This window comes from Colias eurytheme, chromosome 23, assembly GCF_061535395.1.
Source record: "Colias eurytheme isolate Ceu_HAF_F1 chromosome 23, ilColEury1 Martin Lab GWU primary, whole genome shotgun sequence".
Classification (NCBI taxonomy): Eukaryota; Metazoa; Arthropoda; class Insecta; order Lepidoptera; family Pieridae; genus Colias; species Colias eurytheme.
The window spans coordinates 2,624,293-2,640,638 of NC_143002.1; the positions used below are offsets into that span (position 1 = coordinate 2,624,293).

Consider the following 16,346-nt stretch of genomic DNA (forward strand, 5'->3'; position numbering starts at 1 on the left):
TTGGCATTTAGTCGGAATTATGAAGACTTTTATTGAAAAATTTAGCCATGAAGACCTCTGCACAATTATTAAAAAACTTTTTTATTTTTAATTGGCTAATTTATATGCGCAAAAATGATTTTTTTTTACAAAATCAAAATAGTTAACACAAAAATATTGTGCCTAAAACGCATTTAAATAAAGAGCTATTTAAAATTTTCCCAATATGACTGGTATATCAAGAATGTGATTCCAACTGGTTTTTATTTATTCCTAAATAGGAAAGTAACCTACTGTCCTACTACAGGGCAGTGACTAGCTTGGTTGTCAACTAATGTTTATTTTTTTCCTGTTTTTGGTTTAGTGTTAAATATTTTTTATATAAGTTATTTTTAATAGAGGTGGAAGCTTGGAAAATTAACTAATGGAATTTTAGTTGACAAATTCCTAGTTATTATACTGTTTGGAATGGATCCTGGATAAGATACTTAGTTATTTTTGGAACGAAGTTATTATTTTTCAAATCCTCCTTATTTTTTTTAATATGTAGGCTTAGGTTTAGGCGCGGGACATATACAAGCGGCGCGGCGCGCATCGGGCGCACCGCGGGCGCACTGCCGGCGCGCCGCGGTAAATAGCGAGGATAACCCCACGATTGCAAATATATCTTTGTTGAAAATGTTGGAATTTACTGGAAAATTTTATAGTACTTTTAAAGTAATTTTAAAGTAGTACTGATGTAATGATGGAAGAAAAGAAGGTTAAAATAACACAAAATTTATATTGTACTAGCGGTCCATCCCGGCTTCGCCCGTGGTACATATTTCGCAATAAAAGGTAGCCTATGTTCTTTCTCAGGGTCTAAAGATTATCTGTGCCAAATTTCATCAAAATCGGTCCTACTACCTACCTACTGCCATCACCTGTGTAAATCATTTCATCGATTAATTCAATTCACCTTTAAAAACAAAACGAAGAAGGGTATGTAATAGCAGCTCTATATAATTCCACACAGAGAGAACACATTTTTGACTGACAGGCTACCGTCTCCTACCACCCGATTTGTTTTTGATTGTGTATGACCGTGAATTGACCTCTATTTGGATGCGATGGGGGAAGCGCGCCTGCGGTACGCCTGCGGTACGCCCGCGGCGCAACGGTGGCGTGCCGCCTCGACGCCTGTCCAAAATTCTTTCATACAAAATGTATAAGAAGGATGTGGTGCAAAACAGATTGAAGAGGCGCGCTTATGGCACGCCCGCGCCCGCACCGCTTGTGTTTGACCCGCGCCTTAGAGACATTTATTTCAAAGATATGTACAAGTACGTACGTACCTATGCATCAGATATTAATATTATAAAGATCAGAAAAGCAATACTTGTAACTCTAAAACCTAAAAATAAGTATATATTTTAGTTTTACTAACATTAGAATTAAGTACTACCTACTAACAATATATGGGCAATGCTGCCTGACATAAAGAAATAATTAAAATAAATAAATACTATGATTTACTATGGTTACAATGGTTTTGATAAACAATACTAACGTGTTTAAACTACTACATGGTTACTACAGTAAGTACAGTGGTAGTAGTCACAATCAAATGAAACAATTTAATATAGAGAAATTCCGTATGTAGACAACATGTCACGTAGAAAAGAGAACACTTAACAGTTTTACTGTCTGTTCACAATAAAACAATTGAATCGTAATCAACCATTTTGAGAAAGACTGTTGGTTTCTTGGAGGAAATGAAAACAGTAATATGTGGCTGTCGAGTTTTTCCTGTATGTCTGTACATGCAAGCCATTTCATTCCTACGAATATTATGACATTTGTTGTGTGTGTGAGAGAGTGTGTACGTGCGTGTGTGTTTGTATTTTCATATTTAAATGAAATTTGTTGTCAAAAGTCCTATAAACTTATATGTACATTTATTGTTATTGAAATGGGATTTCTTTAGGCGCGTTGACAGTAAAATCGCGTCGCGTCATGGCCCTACCGTCACGTCATGAAGTAGGTAAGGCGACGATTTTTGTATCTTTGAATCTTGCCAAAAAAGTTTCACTTCTGACACGTGTGTTCGGCACACACGCTCTTTTTTGTTCTACAAATGTGTAAACAAAAGTTTTCTTCATTCCTACGATAATTATATTTGGAATGTGTGTGTGTGTGTGTGTAATTGAATATTATCAATGAAATTGTGTATTAGATAAAGTTTATAACTGTTTTTTATTATATCTCCAGGTATTGACTATAGTCTATAGAGTATTTTTCATCCCCTAGGGGGGAAGCAGCCTAATATTATAATCCTATGTTTTCCTATCCTTATTATTTTTTTTTTGCTTAACGTATCCAACGGGAACACACATAGTCAAATTATCCAATGTTATACTTAATTTTTTATTAATTCGTAGTTATAAGCAAATAACAAGTTTCGAGTGAAAGTATATGGTTCGACTCAGAACGGTGAAATGAAAATAAAAGTAAAACTTAATACAAGAATCGAACGATGAACTGTCTGTTATAATTTGGGAATGGAAAATAGTAATGTTATATTATTATATATCTACGAAAAACTGTTTATGAATAATTTGTTAACAGCAATTACGAAATAGGCTAAGTTTTCTCAATATTTTATTTTACTGTAAAAATATTTTGTAATTGCCATAACTCACAATAAATTATAGAATTTAATTTATTAAGGGCCGATTTTTCAATGCTTGTATAAAACTTATCCGTCCAATAAAGTATTACACGATAATATTAAAATGTCACGTAAACTGTCAAATACGGGCAATTAGAATACGTTTTTAAAATGGTACTTTAATACTTTATTCGACGAATAAGTTTTATCCAAGCATTGAAAAATCGGCCCTAAATGTAAAGACACTAGGCCTAATTGGTCTCGTTTATAAAATTTGAATGACTGTCAACCAGTTTATGCTGAGAATCAGCGCTGTCCGTTTCGTTAACATTCCACAGCGTCAAGATAAAACTAGATTACTTGCTTCCATTTGTATACTTTTTCTTTTATTCGGATATAAAATGATTTTCGCTAGGTGTTTTATTGAATGAATAGGGACATTTTTTAATTTTAATTAATCGTGTTTCATAAAATTAATTAAGTTCTATTTCCTACTTATTCTATAATCATAAGGGTTTGGGATGATGGACGGATATTTCTTATGCATTCATACAAATAGTTGATTTGATCTGTGCGTAATTTTGCCACAGAGATAGTCTGGATTTAGGCAAAGGTTAGTAAGGTAGCTTTGCCATATTGTGATAAAAAATACATTGTGATATTACATTATTTATATAGGTATGTAGATGTAGTCTGTAGTAGTGTGTAGTCATATATATAGAGTCTCTACATCTCTCTCAAACCTACTTTTAGAGTGCAAATTGAGAGTGCACCTTTCTCAAGATTTCTGACAAATCTTTCTGAAGAAATACCACAAGAAATACTGTACGTTTCTGACATTTTAATATGACAAGAATTTAAATTATTTAACCATAAATCTCAATGACAAGTGGAAACGGACCTTTCAATAACAATTAGCAGTAGAATGCACAATTAGTAACCGACCTTAGGTTTCAAAATTTTCTCTCGAACAATAGATACTGAACTCTCGTTTAAATTTAAACAAGGTGAGAAAGTGACAATATTCTTAAGTGTTTGAAGACAAAGCTATGTCTACTGTCTAGCTATATGTATACATAATTTATTTATCATAATAAGTAATAATTAGTACATTAATTGTTGATTTTTAAAACTTATGTAAAAAAATATAAGTTCAGAGAGCCTATTTATTTATTTATTTATTTATTCAAATTAAATACACACAACAGGCTACGATCTTGCCGGGTCCATAGGCGCCACATCAATTTTACGAGCAGATCGCAACCCAACAAAATGTGTACAATTACAATACTACAATGGGATACAGCTTAAAGTTATCTAAAGCGTATTACAATAAATTCATATTTAAAATTTCGATAATTCAATATTACATATAAAAGAAAGACAATAAAAATAATGGTTACATTACACAATACATTAACAACAAAACTAGGACATCATTTCAAGATTCGACAGACATGTTCTTTGAATATGTTTATTCGATGATCAAATATATCAAAATCGGGGAATCTTGTGGATAAATCATTGTACAAACGGCAGAAACGAGATATGGGGTTATAAAAAGAGGTATTATTCCTGGTTAAAGGTAAAGAGAAAGTTTTGTTAGTCCGGAAGCGAAATGAAGCATTAAAATTAACAGTTGACAGTAGTGACGGAGAGTGAATAGATGAGTGAACGATTTTATGGAGTGTTATGAGTTCTAGGCTTCTAGCCTCTGTCGACGCTTTTCCAACGAGACAAGATTAAATTTCTCAAGAAGACTTTCGTAGCTAGATCCACTTCGACCGATGTGGTAACGAAGAGAAACCAGCCTTAAGCAACGCTTCCGCCCTATTACAGCATTGAGGAATATATGGAAGATGAAAACCCATGTAGGGTCGTCGCGTAAAAACCACAGGACAGTTCTTTGGCATATTATGATATATTATGTAGTTACATATTATGTAGTGACATATTATGTAAAATTAAATTGTAAATTGACATGATTTTAAACTATGGAGTTCCTTGCCGGTTCTTCTCCATAGATACTGCTTTCCGAATCGGTGGTAAATATTAAAAATATGTAATGACGATTCAAAAGTGCTTCTAGAAGAAGTCTAATTGAATAAATAAATGTTTGAGTTTGAGTTTTAGTTTGATTCGCTCTGCATATTCCTGATAAACAGTTATTACTAAAAGTAAATTCGTAGATGTTCGGACTTCGGAGTAGTTATTTATTCGTGAATGTATTTCATTTTCACGATTTACACGATATACTATTTAAAAAAATAAAATTTAATTGTATAGATAGATAGCAATATAAATTAATGTATGAATAGAACGAGCGTTGTTTACGCTCTCACTTATATTCTACTTTTTGGTAGTAATTTTTTAATTTAATTAAAATAATATAATTACAAGAGTCAATGACATTTGACACATGAGAAAGTTTTCTTTGTTTATATTTTGTATTATATAATACTATGAAATTTGTCGATTTGAGCGGTTGTATGAGGCTATTGTCTCTGTAGTGTTAATTTTATCTCTTTGTAGTGGTTTTAAAGGAACTCGAGTTATGGCAATTTTTTATGCATATAATAAATATTTAAGCATAAGGTTTCTGTATCATCTGTTCCTTAGCTAATCGATAAACTGGGAAATTGTGATAATTACAGAATTTAGTAGAAACGTAGGAAAATTTTAACGTAATTTTTATTCATAAATACAATACAAAGTATGAAAACAATATTACTATATCTGACAGAGACGTTAATATAATTTACGTTTAAATAAAATATATCAAGCAACACTTTGCTTAACATGAATTTCTCCGGTCATTCACATTTCAATGCGATGTTTAGAATGAAAGTGAAATATGTAATTGTATAAGTGAGGCATATTATGCATATAATTTACAAATACGAATTCTGGTTTTTAAATTTCATTACAAATACAATAATTACAAACACGTTTATAATTAATATAGTTCATGAGGAAAATAAACTTATATATTATTATATATTATACTAGAGGTCCGCCCCGGCTTCGCCCGTGGTACATATTTCGCAATAAAAGGTAGCCTATGTCCTTTCTCGGGTATCAAAATATCTCTATACCAAATTTCATGCAAATTGGTTCAGAAGTTTAGGCGTGATTGAGTAACAGACAGACAGACAGAGTTACTTTCGCATTTATAACATTAGTATGGATTATTAAAACTATAAAGTAGGATTTGGAGATTGTCTCTACAAACAAATGCTTTTGCAATTCATTCTATTGTGTGCGTTACCCAGGCAAAATGTTTTGCTTTAGAGAGATGAGACTTAAACAAATAATTAGTGTATCATGAGGAGCAATTTGTTTACTAATAGCAAAATTTGTTTGAATTGTAGTTTTTAAGTTATTTAAGAAAAACAAATTTTGCTGGAGTAACGTTTGAAACGTTACCCAGGCAAAATCGTCTTTCAAAAATTAGTTTCAGCACGGAACCAAATACATGAATAGATAGCTTTTGTTGAGTAGTAAATGTTTATAAATAGCAAAATTTGTGTGTGGTATAGTTCTTTAGTTATTTAAGATTTTGCTGCGGTAACGTTTTGGGTTTTACCAGATCTCGAAAACGGCTCAACGCAGAAGTTTGAAAAAAATACCAATAAAAGACCTTAATTTGTTTAAATTTGTTTAATCATTAGTTTTTGATTTGGTTGACGTAAACCAATGTAATTAAATGGTTTCAAAAATCAGAAGAAGCGGGTTTACATGTAAACCAATACACTTATAATCAAATAAACAGCTGTAAAAAATACCCGTGGTTCGACGCTTGTTTACAGCAGACATTTTAGATTTCATACTTTACACGTTAAGAAGATAAAAACAAATTTGATTTATTTTAGACTGGTCGTACTTTAGCGATCGAATACGCAGTTCCCATAACATTAAGAAACATGGCATACTTTAAACAAATTAAAATGATTCATGAAAATTCTTTCCTGTTAATTTCAGCCTTGAATTACGGCTCTAATGAAAGTTATCTCAAAAACAAGAATATGTCAGCAATTCTCTAATAAGCCGACCAAATTGAAAAGGTCACGTAAAAGCGACTGCACCGTACGTACGGGTAATCTTCGCAAATTAGCAGCTTGGTAACCGATGTTTTGTACAGTTAAGCAGAAAAACGTTATTCGTGAAGCCGATTTATTTATATTTTTTAAGTGCAGTACCATATTACACAATTTTTACTAGTTAATAAAAGTGTAATATCATAGTGTATAATTTATAGTGTGATTTAAAACAATACAAACATATATACATGTAGCTATATTTTTAGTACTTAATTTGTTGTTAACCAAAACCAAATCAAAAACTAATGATTAAACAAATTTAAACAAATTAAGGTCTTTTATTGGTATTTTTTTCAAACTTCTGCGTTGAGCCGTTTTCGAGATCTGGGAAATCCCAAAACGTTACCGCAGCAAAATCTTAAATAACTAAAGAACTATACCACACACAAATTTTGCTATTTATAAACATTTACTACTCAACAAAAGCTATCTATTCATGTATTTGGTTCCGTGCTGAAACTAATTTTTGAAAGACGATTTAGTTACGCATCCACCCCAACCCTCGGTATTAGGTTGAGCAATAGCCTTCCGCTGGCCTCAGCAAGACCACCGGAGAGTTCTTGCAATTTAGCATAAGCGTTGCAGTTATTGAAAAACATTTATTTCGCAATAAGGTATCGATTGTATCATTGCATGTAATTCTGGCATTAACATTTGTGACTCCAAATCGTCCACTTGTTATAGTTAATAATTAAATAAGTTTAATTTTAATTTTATTTTATTTTTTTAAAAAAGTCAAATCGCTCCCGCAAAGTTTAACTGGCGCAGACGGTAGGATAGCCACATAAGGTCTGCATGTCTAGAGGTCTTCAAAATTAGCCCTAGAACATTGCTATAAAGGCCGTGCTATCCTAAAAGAACCGAAAAATAAATTTGTTAAACGACCACGACGAGGAATAATGGGATCGACGATCGGTTGGTGAGTAAAACTTTTTGCCATCCTTTCTGATATATTCCCATATCCTTTTCACGAGAGTGTAATTTTGACTTTTAATTATTTTTAACTGTTATTTTGGGATTGAACGTCTCGCATTATAACGGATCTGGTTTTAATATGAAATTCTATTAAATCAGTAATTAGTTATAACTTATACATAAGAAATATCGTGTTTAATTCTAAGAATTGTCTTGCATAAAACTCTGCACAGACTAATTAACTATAGAGTGTAACTTAATTAAAAGTTTTAAATTAGAAAATTAAATGATTTTTGCATAAAGAAATATTAATATTAATTGATTTAATTGATCTCAAAATCGATCGTAATTCAATTAATGATTTTTATATTTTATATGTGATTTTATAACTTATTTCAAGTTTTAATTTTTATAGTAATTGATAACATATAATTTTTTTATTGTGCTATATTTTAAGAATTTTTATTATATTGTGTTTTAAATTGATTTCTGTGTGTGTGTGATTTTATAATTCGAAATTATTGTAATTGGTTAAAGACTTCAGAACTTTAATTACTCTGTACTTATTTAACATGGAAAGCGTAAACGTAATAACAATTCCGAGTGATATGTTAAAGCTTATTCCTCTTTTTGGTGGAGACAAAAGAATTTTGAATCTATTCTTTCGGAAATGTGAATATATAATTAATAAATTTAGAGGGCATGAAGAGCAGAATATTTACGTTTTACATGCTATAACTAGTAGATTAATAGGCGATGCCGCCGCGTTATTATCCGAGCGCGAAGATATAAATACTTGGCCCGCGCTAAAAGAATTGCTGGAACAACATTTTGGTGATCCGCGAACTGAGGATTGCATTAAAATCTCTCTCGAGTCCTGTAAAATAAAATCCGGGGAAAGTTATCTTGAATTTTGTAATAGGATACAGAATATTAGATCGTTACTAATATCGAAGGTTAATTTATCGGTAGATACGGAAATTAAACGCGCGAAAATTGCGATTTATAATCATACAGCCCTGAACGTTTTCTTGTATAATTTGCCGGAAAGCATGGTGCGAATTGTTAGACTAAAATCGCCTAATACATTAGAACAAGCTCTAGAAATTGTGTTAGAAGAAGTTAATTTTCACGAACAATATCAGTCGCGCAATCGTACCCATAATAATACAACGGTGCCCCAATTTTTACAAAATCCTCAACAAAGATTTAATTTTGGGACACCAAATGTACCTCAAAAATTTGGTTTTAAATTCACACCCCAACAACCGTTTAATAAAAATCCACAATTTGGTTATAAGCCACCGTTTAATAAAAACCCACAGTTCGGGTATAGGCCTTCATTCAATCAAAACCCACAATTTGGTTATAGACCAACATTAAATCAAAATCCACAATTTGGTTATAGGCCAACATTTAATCAAAACCCGCAATTTGGTTATAGGGCTCCTGAAACTTTTGGTATGACGCCACAGAATTTCGGTCAAAGACCTCCTCAAAATAACCGATTTGAGTCTACTGACGTTTCCATGAGGACGGCACCCCCTCGACCACAAAATATAACTCAGCCAGGTTTTAGAGTGAATGAAACCGACTTACATAATGACAATTCACTATATGACAATTATTACTATGACTATAATCCTTACGACTATACGAATTATTATGGCTGTAATCCTTACGATACGAATTACGAATACGACGCGAATGAGATTTATACACCCACTGACGATACTCAAGATGTTAATGCGCTTCCGTCTGATGAAGAAAATTTTCAAACGAAAGCCTCTACAAAGAAAAAATCATAGCATTAAATTGCAATTCAAATCTGAAATTTCCACACATTTATATTCCTGAAACTAATTCCAAATTTATGATTGAAACTGGGAAGCAAAATTTTAACGCGGACGCTTTATCTAGAATTAGAGTTAACGCTACGCATTCCGATAATGAAAACGAATCTATGGTTGTTAATATAGGCGATAAAGACAATAGGCCAAGAGCGCGTAACGACTCTAGTACAATTACTATATCAGAACGCGATTCTAGTGAAACGATATCTATTTCCGACTCTGAAACTCTGTCGGCGCTAAGTTCTCCTAGAACATGTGACTACCCAGTCAGGTCACCATCTGTAACGTCAAAATCGGATACAGTTCATTCAGCTAATATAGTAGAATCGTCCGGTATACCTATATTACATGAAGCAATAGATACGAAACCAAATCAAATTTTATTATATACGTGGTTTAAGAACGAAATGCAAGTTCACGGCCTTTCACGTGAAAAGCAAAAAGTAAAGGATAGGAGAGGTGGTGAAGATCAAATCAGTCTCCCTTCAGGAAAAATTATATTTGCGAAAGACGTTAATAAGCGAAAAAGCAAGGATAAGCCGCGATTCCATAAAGCTAAGGTTATAGGACAAGGTTCAAGGAACGTTATACCGATAGAGATTGGTAAAAGGAAGACTATGGTCCCTATTAAAAATGTAAAACGCCTTCCGCGTTGTGGTGTTGGCTGATAGTGATGAAGTCCGCGCTGACCCTTCAACTACAACCTCTTAAACATAACCGGAAATTTAGACTATAGTGACGCAATTAGATACGATAAACTTACAGCTAAACTTGAAAACGATCAGACTATCATTAGAAATAAAATTACCTTAATATCTAAAATGCTCGATAGTTTTATCAATTCTACTGAAGTCTTAAATCAAAATTCTAATATATTAGATAAGCGTTTAAAAATTGTAGAATCTATGATTAAGGAATTAGCATCTAAGGATAATCATTGGGTTTATACTACTTATGTTGTAAGCCTTTTAAATTTATTTGTTAGTAATTTTCGTTCTATTTTTATAAAATTAGGAGAAATAGAGACTGCTCTAGCATTTAGTAAAGTATCCATATTACATCAAAGTATTATTAATTCTACTGAGCTGTTGCAACATTTAATTCTTATATCTCAAACTGAAAATTTAGTGTTTAAAGCGAGTGAGGCAAATTTAGTAAAACTAGAAGAAACTATTAATGTTAAATCGTATATTAAACAAAACCAGATTACGTTCATAATGGAGGTTCCAATTACAGATAATTATACTTATAACTATTACAAATTATACTCTTTACCTATGTACCGTGCATCCGATAGTAAAACCCTATCCATTTTTCCTAAATATCCTTACCTGTTGGCAAAGGGGATGAAATACTTACCGATCGTAAAACCGTGCCGATCGCTCGCTGCTGGAGAACAATTTCTATGCGATGAACAAAATCAAACGCCATATCCTGAAACTACTTGCATAGAACAACTGCTTAAATTTGAAGGAAACCCAATGCACTGCGAACAACAGCTAATCAATATAGAGAATGTGAGAATTCGAAGAATCACACCTATAAGTTGGATACTTTTCTCAAAATACAGAAATACTCTGACTCAAATTTGCAATGGTGATGTCAGTAAATATCCTGTCGTGGGCACATACATAATGACCATCGACGAACCATGTAGCATCGAGATCCAGAATATAACGATTCGCCCTCACCAAGTAATCACTGAGAATGATCCTGTAGAACCAACAAAAATTATAGTTTTGCCGCAATTACCTGTGAATAGAACTCCAATATTATCCAGTACACGTGTACTCAATATGCGAGGCATCAACTTGGACGAAGTTAAATATATGTCAACGATATTAAAGCAATCAGTGTTCAGTTATAGTGAAATGGTTAACAGTGAAAGAAATTTTAGATTCAGTGCTACTTTAGGCTATACGTCTCTATTTTTAATCTTTGTACTTGTAATTCTATTTTTACTTTACTTACTTCGTTATAAGATATTAAATGTAACATGTCTGCGAAATCATCGGATAGTTATTAAAAATGAACAAACCGATAATTTCGCACTTAAGGAGGGAGGAGTTACGCATCCACCCCAACCCTCGGTATTAGGTTGAGCAATAGCCTTCCGCTGGCCTCAGCAAGACCACCGGAGAGTTCTTGCAATTTAGCATAAGCGTTGCAGTTATTGAAAAACATTTATTTCGCAATAAGGTATCGATTGTATCATTGCATGTAATTCTGGCATTAACATTTGTGACTCCAAATCGTCCACTTGTTATAGTTAATAATTAAATAAGTTTAATTTTAATTTTATTTTATTTTTTTAAAAAAGTCAAATTGCTCCCGCAAAGTTTAACTATTTTGCCTGGGTAACGTTTCAAACGTTACTCCAGCAAAATTTGTTTTTCTTAAATAACTTAAAAACTACAATTCAAACAAATTTTGCTATTAGTAAACAAATTGCTCCTCATGATACACTAATTATTTGTTTAAGTCTCATCTCTCTAAAGCAAAACATTTTGCCTGGGTAACGCACACCATTCTATTCACATTCATTTTTTTTATTAATGTATAAATAAAAGTGTATAGTATTTTTCTACGTAGGTATATTCTATACTAGTTTGGCCACGCGGTTTTAGCCTTACTCGAAAAATGGACTATCTAACAGTGAAATAATTTTGAGCTTGTGGTTACTGAGACTAGCGCGTTCAAACATACGAACAAACTCTTCATTTTTATAATACTAGTACTAGTATAGATATGGTGCACTAAAAGTAAAGATATTATCATATCTAAATGCGAATAGTTTTGGAAAACAAGTTTAATATAATCAATCATAATTTAACTTTGCGTGTGACTTTGCTGACCTTACCTAACTATTTTGTTTATCCATTGTGTCATTGCCATGTCATCGGGAAGACACTTAAATATTTTTTTTTAAATAAAAGTTATTGTATTTTTTTTTGGCTTTAAAATTACCTATGTCGTATGTAAAAAAAAACAATATTACTAAGATCTACTTACCTATTTGCTATTTACTAGTCATATATGATAGAAAGGTCAAAGGTCACATCGTGAATCCAAAAACCATGAAATAATTAAAAATACGACTACAGGCCCGTGTTGAAAAAATTATGGGTCATTTGACCCACCAGGTGACCTATCTAGAACGATATAAGAGCATAAAATAATAAGATTCAGCACTATGACGTCACTTGTAAGCTGTCCACCTGAGTGCAGATGAGAATTCGAAGGTTCAGGTAGAGATTTTCTCCCCTTGTCTCCATTATTTTTGTACGGCGTTGCGGAATAATTGATTAAAAGTAGTATAGAAATAGTATGACACAGATGCCATAGGTCAAATGACCCATAATTTTTTCAACATGGGCCTGTAGTCTATAAAGTTGGCCCAATTCTTAAACTTAAAGTCATTAAGTTATTGTTGAGAAAAAAAATATATTTCTCATTAGATGCGCCGTATTTGATGCCGTTACACTTTGTTGTGAGTTAGTGACATAGATTTTTAATCTGAACATGATCTACAAGTTATAATATATGAAGATACTAAATATTTGCAATGTATGTCTATAATACCTACTAATTCAACTTCCAAATAGTCTTTCTACTACTATAAAATAGTTTTTAAGTATGGATGTTTGATTTTTGAAAACCGAAATAGATGATAGAATATGTATACCTATGACATTTGGAACAGATTACAGTCTATAAGTATTAGCAGATTGGTACAACTTTTACCCGGGTACTATGCGAGTGACGCTGCGGTATCTAGCGAGTAACTAATATTATAAATGCGAAAGTCTTATATATTTAATTATTTGATGAATTTTATCATAAAATGCAATTTAATTATATTTGAATTTTATGATAAAATTAATGTTGAATTCAACAAAATAATTTAAAGAATTATGAATGTAATTACGAGTTATGAATGTAATTATTACATAAACATGTTCAAATAAAATTACTGCAATAACTCATGTTAATAATCCGCCGACTTTAAAAAATAACTTCACAAACGGGACATGAGATGCGTACAACCATTTTTTCCTATTAAAAAATTAATCAAGAATCGTCGCGTGCGCACGATCCACGCAAAGAATGTAAAAGTGAAAAGATTTTCTTCCACAAAAGATGAACATTACTGAATGATCTATAGTCCGAGAGACCGCCAAGTTTACACCTTCTTATTGTTATTTTTAGATGTGTATGATTTTATTTCCGTATAAATTTTTCACCTTAAGATGTACCTAGCTAGTATAAAATAACTCTAGAACATACAATGGAGTGAGAATCTTTCAGTGCGTATTTCAAATTATTCGCTTTTATCCCACTTGCCTATGCAAACAAAAATCGAATAAATTCGTTTTTGAACCCATTAATTATAAGATTAGTCATGAATGTTATTTGATTTGATGAGTTACGGCGGAGGCACACGATGCGTTGCGGCGGCGGTCCGGCGCCGGAGCGGTGTCGCTGCGTCGTCTTACATAGAAATATCTGTGGCATGTCACACGATGCGCTCCGGCGCCGCACCGGACTTGTAACCACCAAGACGAGGCGGGGAGGGGTGAATGCGGTGCGACGTCGGAGCGGCACCGCTCAGTTGTTTTGCATCACAAGGAAGGACACGCTGTGCAACGCTGCTACGACGCCGCTGCGACAGAACAACGTTACGGCGCCGCACCGCTCGTGTGCCCACTGACACGGTGAAATCTTTGCGGTGCGGCGACGCAACGCATCGTGTGCCCGCGCCCTTAGAGCGGGGGCACACGATGCGTTGCGGCGGCGGTGCGGCGCCGGAGCGGTGTCGCTGCGTCGTCTTACATAGAAATATCTGTGGCATGTCACACGATGCGCTCCGGCGCCGCACCGGACTTGTAACCACCAAGACGAGGCGGGGAGGGGTGAATGCGGTGCGACGTCGGAGCGGCACCGCTCAGTTGTTTTGCATCACAAGGAAGGACACGCTGTGCAACGCTGCTACGACGCCGCTGCGACAGAACAACGTTACGGCGCCGCAACGCATCGTGTGCCCGCGCCCTTACGCCGGTGTATATAGCCGGTTGCGACAAATTCAGATTTTGTAGAGAAAGAAGAGAAGAGAAGAAGATCAAAAGAAAGAATTATCTATAGGTACCTAGTGATATATTTTTGTATTACTATTTACTAATGAATAGAAAATTATCGAATATTGGTTCAATGTTAAGAAGTTATGGGTATGAAAAGTACCTGATTTCAAGTAGGTATACATTTGGAAGTTTTCTACTAACAAAAATATATATTTAGAGATAGTTATCAGATGATGAAGAGAGATAACCTTCTGGCACTTGTACTAGCCACTGTGTAGTGTGTACATGATTTATTATCAGTATGCAACAAGAATGTATGTGTGTGTACACACGCCTACACATACATGCACCTGTTTGAAGGAATGTCTCTAGTTCCGAATGAATATTGTTTGTAAAAGCGTTTCGTTTAGAAGGAGTAAATATAAAGAAATTAAGTAAGATTCACTATGGCTTCATTTATAATCCCAATGTAGGTCAAACATACAGGATTATGCATTAATTACAGATATCTTCTTAAGGCAGGTTTAACCTAGTTATGAAAAGAAGGTTATTTCTCTAAACGTTCCCATGGTATAAAAAGTATATAGATTTGTATTTATCCGTGTTATAATGTTTATGTCGCAGTCATCTTGTTGAATCTGCTATTTGATTGAATGATTAGCATTTAGCACCTTCATTGAATTTCTAAAGGTCTACTCGTACTCGTACAAAGTTGTTAAATGTAATGTTCAACGTCTTGACTGAACGCCTAGACATTTAATTGAAAGTCATCATTCAATGAAGGCGCTAGTCATTCAATAAAATAGCAGATTCAACCAAATGATGGCGACATTAATATTAGGTCAAGAGTCGAAAGTACGACCCCTATTCGTCCTTGATTCCTCATCGCCGCTTTTAGAGTAAAAGCCGTTAAAACTGGTTAGAGAAAATCAGTAAAAACGAAATGCCATGACATCATTTTACTTTCCAATACTATCTATGGACATAATAAATTTGATTTATGTTTTGTTTTGTTTGTTTTTTTAAGGTTTCCCGCCAAATATCTTTGAACGTTATACAACATACTTTTTTGATATTTTATAATATCAACTCTTTTTATAATAATATTGTTTGTAGTGATACATTTTTGTGGAATAGTTGTAAACTTATAAAATAATTAATATTACTTTGAAATGTTGAAATGATAACAACGATTCCAAACAACAATTATTATTAAACTAATTTCATCTCCCACCATGTTTTTGTTTTTTTTTCCTTGAGTACTGAGATACTGTGAGATCGTTAAAAGTATCATAAATGAATACTTTCTGCATACACTAAATGAATTACCATTGTATAATGGGAAATCTTTTATGACGTAAACTGACAAATTGTTTTGCCACTCGCGATTTTGGACGAGAGAAAGTGATTATTCATTGAGGATTCAAAAGCTATAATATGTATTGCACAATAGTTTTTAAAAGTGTATTTTAAAACTAGAGATTCTATGTTTAATTCTATACAATATCTTTAATATAAAAATGAATAGCAAAATGTGCTGGTAAGCGCATAACTCAAGAACAGCTAAACCGATTTCGTTTATTATTTTTTTTATAATATTCCTTGAAGTACGAGGATGGTTCTTATGGAGATAAAACGTAAATACCACAAGCGAAGCTGGGGCGGACAGCTAGTGTTGAATAAAAGAGCTTGTGTTTCGTGTAGTTTAAACATTGACAGTCAATATAAATAAAATAATAAGTACGATTCATGCTTTATGATTAATAATCGA

At 33.2% G+C, this 16,346-nt stretch overlaps 1 protein-coding gene across 1 annotated transcript in view; it reads right to left on the minus strand.

Moving 5' to 3' along the window:
• The window catches only part of Osi17 (DUF1676 domain-containing protein Osi17), a 45,434-nt gene that overhangs the window by 28,724 nt on the left and 364 nt on the right, over nucleotides 1–16,346 (minus strand). The gene's annotated exons all lie outside the window — the stretch shown is intronic.